General features: G+C 44.2%; 1 long non-coding RNA gene across 1 annotated transcript; it reads right to left on the reverse strand.

Annotated features, from left to right (window-relative positions):
* Positions 1 to 3,486: 3,486 nt before the first annotated feature.
* LOC119950730 lies at positions 3,487 to 5,761 on the reverse strand. The gene is made up of 2 exons (XR_005457394.1): positions 4,796 to 5,761; positions 3,487 to 4,764 (listed from the first exon to the last, which is right to left on the reverse strand). It is a non-coding gene; the product is annotated as an uncharacterized LOC119950730 (long non-coding RNA).
* Between the last annotated feature and the right edge of the window lie 446 nt (positions 5,762 to 6,207).

Raw genomic sequence — 6,207 nt, forward strand, 5'->3', positions numbered from 1 at the left:
TGGTGGATCTGAGCAAGAGTTGCAATGGAGACACTGCAATTGGCTTCAACATCCGATCCTGCGATTTGATTCCCACTGCCAGAGTTGTATTTTGCCTGAAAAGGATGTGTTAGACTCTTATATTCTCCTTCAGTCTATACTCACCAGGTGGGCGTCAATAGTGGAGGACCGAGCTCTCCATGCATCCAGCCCTCCATGGTAGTGGACACCATTAGGGTTCCGGAATTGTCCAGGAGGCTCCAGGAATTAAAAGATTAATTTCCAGGTGCGAGCCCAATACAGGAACAGGAGAAAAAGGGGCAACAACAAAAAAATGTGCCTCAAAAATAATTCCTTAAACAACCTTTCAATAATAGCCACAAAATTATAGAACAGTTGCAGCAGGTCATGGGAGAGACCTCTACATCCCCACAGTGCCACAGGATCCTTTACAACCACCTGAGGGGGCAAGGGGGGGGGGGGGGGGGGGGTCTTGTGTTAACATCACCTCAAGCAGATTGACAAAACATAAAGGCAAAAGGAGGCAGACACAGACTGGAGGACGAAAACATTTATTCTTCGGCTGTCCCCCGGGGTGAAGGATGACTTTGATTCTCTCCAGTTTGATGGGTTCTGAGATGGCGGATAAGCCCACCCCCCCGACTCTGCCACATGTGGGACAGGTGGCGTTTGAAGGTTTGGGCAGACGGGTGATTCGGAGGTTTGTGCCCTCCTTCCGCCATCTCGTCTTCACCGCTGAACGTTCACGACAATCTCTCGAGATGCTCGGTGCTTTCCGGATGAACTTCCTCCATTTATGTCGGTCACTTGCCAGGGTCTGTCATGAGTTGGCGGCGACATTTGACCTCTTGAGGACATCCCGGAAGTGTTTCTGCTCTCTGCCTGGGAGTCTCCTGCCCTGAGTGAGTTTCGAGTAGAGTGCCTGCTTTGATCATCCAGTGCCAGGTAGCATGGTGGTTAGCATAAATGCTTCACAGCTCCAGGGTCCCTGGTTCGATTCCCGGCTGGGTCACTGTCTGTGTGGAGTCTGCACGTCCTCTTGCAAAAATACAAGTTTCTAAAAGGATATCTTGAACATTTGAAAACCATCTAAATAAGAGATAAAAATACAAGCTCATTCAGAGTGATCTGAACACTTTACTCAGATGTGGGAAGCTTTGATCTCTGAAGATTTTAGACACAGATTGGACAGAGTACAGTTTTCTATTTGGGGTCAAAACAGTGTTTTACACAGCTGTTTTATACACAATAAAAAAGTCAATGTTTTTCAGTGAATCATTCTGTTTGCCCAGTGAACTAAACAAATCAGATAAATTCCAGGTTTAATCCCAGTCTTGGCCGAGTTATCGCCCGTCAGGAATACATCTGGTGCCCAATTTTGAAAATGTGTGAAGCCATAAACTGAATATCTGTAGGACCTTTCACATCAGGACTTGTTCACAACCAGCGAAGTGCTGTTGATGTGTAATCACCGTCTTGAACCAAATGTAGCAGTCAACTTGTACACATCAGGATCCCACAAACAGCAGTGACATAAATGACCAGAGAATCTGAGATTTTATTTTAAGGCTTTGAATAAGGAATAAAGCACACCAGGATAACTCCCTTGATTTTCTTCAAATAGTGCCACAAGATCTTTCATGTCGACCAGAACAGGCAGCCCCAGTGGTTTAATACACCATCAGAAAGACGATGCCAACACTCCCTCAGTACCGCACTCAACTGTTGTCAGCCTAGATTATTAGTATTTGCTCTCTGTAAAACCCAAGTGTACCCAAGACTGGACGCACTGCTGTTTCCGCTTCTCTCCAGCATGCCTGGAGTGAATAACAAACCCAAAGCATCTCCTCCCCAATGCTCTGGTGCAGAACAAGTCTCAGTTCCTGATCTCGAGGTAGGGCAATCGGTGGACTGTGGACATCCTTCACTCACGGCCTGACCTGCCTCAATCAAGTTCTGCTAACCTTTCCCCCTGAATGATTTTCTGAATGCACAAGAGCTTCACGCCCCAGTTTGGAGCCAAGAATTAGTTGTGTACTGTTGTGGAATGCGCGCGTTGCTGAGCTGCTCACACACAGTGTTGATGACCTGATGTTTGAAAGACTCAGTGAAAGGTCGCCTGACATTTTCTTTTGATGTTGGGTAGACAGGCTCTCTAGGGTATGGCTTCATGGGTCTTCCCCACTAATTCACCCAAATTTCTGTGTCTTAGTTTTGGCAATAAATTCCAATTGAGAACATCATATCTCGCCTGACGTCCTGGCCAATATTTACCCTTTGATCGTCACTAAAAAAATAGATTATCTCAATGCCCTTGCGGGAGCTTGATGCGCACAAATTTCACACTCCAAAGTGACGACACTTCAAAAAAGTACTTCACTTAAAAAGCTTTGGAACATCCTGAGGTGGCTATATAAATTCAAGCTCTCTCTTCCTTGACCAGGCCCCCGTCTGCTCCCAGCAGCCACAAGCTCACACTCACTCCCAGGAATGTGGGCAGCGACCAGGATCATGGAACCCAGACTGAGTTCCCTATACCCAAGAATGATGCAACAAACCCATTAATTCATTGAGCAAGGACTGTGAATTGAGCGTCCACATCTCCACAATCTGCTTGACTGAGAGACAGAGATGCAAACTCCAATATGGCTGGTTGTATATTACTGACATTGCTTTTGGCACAACAATGAACATCACCAAGAATCGCTTCAAGCCAAGGGCAGAAATGCTTAGGCCAAAAAATGACTCATAGAACTTTAAAGAACAGAAACAGGCCATTCAGCCCAACTGGCTTATACTAGAGTTTGCGCTCCACATGAGCCTTCCTCCCACCCCACTTAACTTCAACCCATCACCATTTTTTTTCTTGAAAGTAAATAAAGCCTTGCATTTAGATAGCAGCTTTGAGAACATCCCAGAGCGCATTACAGCCAATAACTTTTGACATGTAGTTAGTTATAATGTAGAAAACACAGCAGTTGATTTGCGCACAGCAAGATTCCACTAATAGCTGTAAGACAATCATCAGATAATGTTTTTTTTTTCATAGCGGTGTTGATTGAGGGATAAATAGCGCCCAGGACCCTGGGGAGAATTCAATTGCTCGTCCCCGAATTAGTGCCATCGAATTAGGTCCACCTGGTGGGACCTCAGTTTAACCTTTCACCCGAGAGGTGGCACACCATTTGACAGGGTAGTACTCCCTGGGTACTGCATTGGGAGTGTCAATCTAGCTTTTGTACTCAAGTCTCTGGAGTGGGAATTGAACCCACAACCGTAACCTGAGTCAAGCACCTAGTCTTTGTTGGCTGGGAAGAGCTATGAGGCACCCAGAGGTCAGAAAAAGGTACTATTGAAATGCAAATTCTTTCTTTAACCCGAGAACTCTCTACTTCAGTCCACAAGTGCTGTGCCAATGAAGGCAGCTTTAGTATCTGTGACCTCACGTCTACACATTAAATAAACTCTACAGCAAAGACACCAGAGAAGGACATAATCAAGTTATGCTTTAATAAGATTTGATAAAATATACACATCAGGAATGGCCAGAATAAGTACAGCATGATGATGCTAGAACATTTGAAAAACACAAGTAGGAATTGAGAAAAAAAAAAATCAAAAAATACTGATTCGACTGGGAAAGAAATTGGAAAATTAAACTCTAAGACATGGCTTTTAACACATCAAGTTAGCATTGATTTCCCCATTACCCCAATGATCAGTAACAGGTGATCTAGTCCTGGATGGAGGCCACAAATGAAGAGGACAGGTTGTATAAAATTTCTGTACGCTAATTAAAAGAGAGAGCGAGGGAGAGAATGTGGAAGCAGTAGGAAAGAGGGGGAGAGGGAGAGGGGAAGAGAGTTAAGGCAAGTGAAGACAATGGGGGAGGTAGGTAGAGAGATGGAGAGGGACAGAAAGAAAGAGCGAGACAGAGAAAGAGACAGAGAGAGAGGGAGAGAGAGAGGGGAAACAATCAGAGAGAGGGAAAGAGAAGGCAGAGAAGGAAAAGGGGGATAAAAAGTAGGGAGTACACACATTAAATAAAGAATATCCAATTTGCCATTGTGAAGCTGAAGCAAACAATGAGTCAGTTATACATATTGCAAAACACAACAATATAATTCACATATTTTATAAATAAAGTTTTAAACTTTTTTCTTTAAATTTTAATAGTGAGGTATGAACCATGCATCAGACAGTGTGGTGTTGTGGGAATTTTATTTCAAACACTGAAACATGATTTACTGCCAGTCACGAGATGGAAGTGCTGAACGTTGTACAGAATGTGCGCACTAGCTGTGCAAGAATCTACCCTGTCGAATAGACACCGGTCCCACCACTACCAGGCCAGTTGAAAATGCCCACTAAATAGATCTCTGCAGTCACAACATCCAAACCTTGTCAGCACACAGTAAGGGGCTGGCTGCGTTCCTGATAAATTAACTTTCTTCCATCCAACCTACACCAGCAACGGTGTGGCCAGATACACGAGGGGTTTGGGGAGGGAGTTAAGTGGTAACACCAGGGGGCAAACAGTACCAAGTAACAGGACATTAATATCTGCAATTCAACCGTCAGAATTTTGCCTTATTGAACTTCAAGTACCTTTGTGCATGGGATAACGCTGAGGCCCCAAAATTATACCCATCAAATCTGATATCATTTTTCAAAAAAAATAAAAATGGGGCCAACCCGGCGAGCACCAGTCCTTTTGTTTTCCAATTGTCCTGACGCACTATTGCACGTACAACAACCACCCACCTGATGCACTATTGCACGTACAACCACCCACCTGATGCACTATTGCACGTACAACAACCACCCACCTGATGCACTATTGCACGTACAACAACCACCCACCTGATGCACTATTGCACGTACAACAACCACCCACCTGATGCACTATTGCACGTACAACAACCACCCACCTGATGCACTATTGCACGTACAACAACCACCCAGTACACATTGACCAAGTCAATAACGGAGGGATTGGTTATTGCTGGGTCAATTAAAACCCTTTGAAAAGTCTCTCCTTCCCCTGCCCACTAAACCCCTATCCCAATTATAGCAGCCGCTAAGTTTACTCTTTTGCTACCCTTCTTGTGGAAGGCTCTCCCACATTATTTACATTTTGATTTTTATAACCCCAAATAATTAGCATAAATATTATTTACAGAAGCACAATGGATTCTTTCAAATATAAAGAAAAGCTTTCCTTTAAAAACCCGGGAGAAAATACTGAGGTCTATTGAAAGACATTATGGATTATTGAGAGGCATTGCCCAATCAAGTTTCTAATATTGTACAATTACATAAATCAAATTACTGGTTATTCTATCAGTGTCATTTATTAATTGAATGAAGGATGTTTAAAAAATGGTTCCACACCTTGGAGAGCTGCTTTGAGATGTCCAGATGGTGTAAGTCTCTATTTATTTCAATGATGGGGCTCATTTTGCTCCTGAATAGGTCAAATTCCTTGCTTTAAGTATCTGAAAGGGTTCCATGCAAGAATTGTAATGCTACATCTCTTTTTCTCCATCTCTGTTACAAAATTAACCCAGCTTTAATATAGACTCCCAATTCTGCAGAAATAGTTTTCGCTTTCTAACCTCAATATCCTCCAATCCAGGGCCAGTTTAGCTCAGTTGGCTGGTCAGCTGATTCATGATGCCGCGGGGCTGGTTTAGCACAGTGGGCTAAATAGCTGGCTTGCAATGCAGAACAATGCCAGCAGCACGGTTCAATTTCCGTACCGGCCTCCCCGAACAGGCGCCAGAATGTGGCGACTAGGGGCATTTCACAGTTACTTCATTGAAGCCTACTTGTGACAATAAGCGATTATTATTATTAAGGCCAGCAGCATGGGTTCAGATTCCCGTACCGGCTGAGGTTATCCATGTAGGCCCTGCCTTCTCAACCTTGCCCCCTGCCTGAGGTGTGGTGATCCTCAGGTTAAATTACCACCAGTCAGCTCCCCCCTTCAAAGGGGAAAGCAGCCTATGGTCACCTGGGACTCTGGCAACTTTATCCTTCAATCACATCACCCTTTAACCTTCTCAATTCCAGGAAGTACAACCTTAGTTTGTGTAATCTCTCTTACTTTTAGTGAGGTCCAGGTTATCATTCTGCTAGACCTCCCTCCAAGGCCAATTGGCAAAGAGTCACCCAGACTCGAAACCCTAGCTCTCTTGTCTCCAC

This window comes from Scyliorhinus canicula, chromosome 16 (genome assembly GCF_902713615.1).
Source record: "Scyliorhinus canicula chromosome 16, sScyCan1.1, whole genome shotgun sequence".
Classification (NCBI taxonomy): Eukaryota; Metazoa; Chordata; class Chondrichthyes; order Carcharhiniformes; family Scyliorhinidae; genus Scyliorhinus; species Scyliorhinus canicula.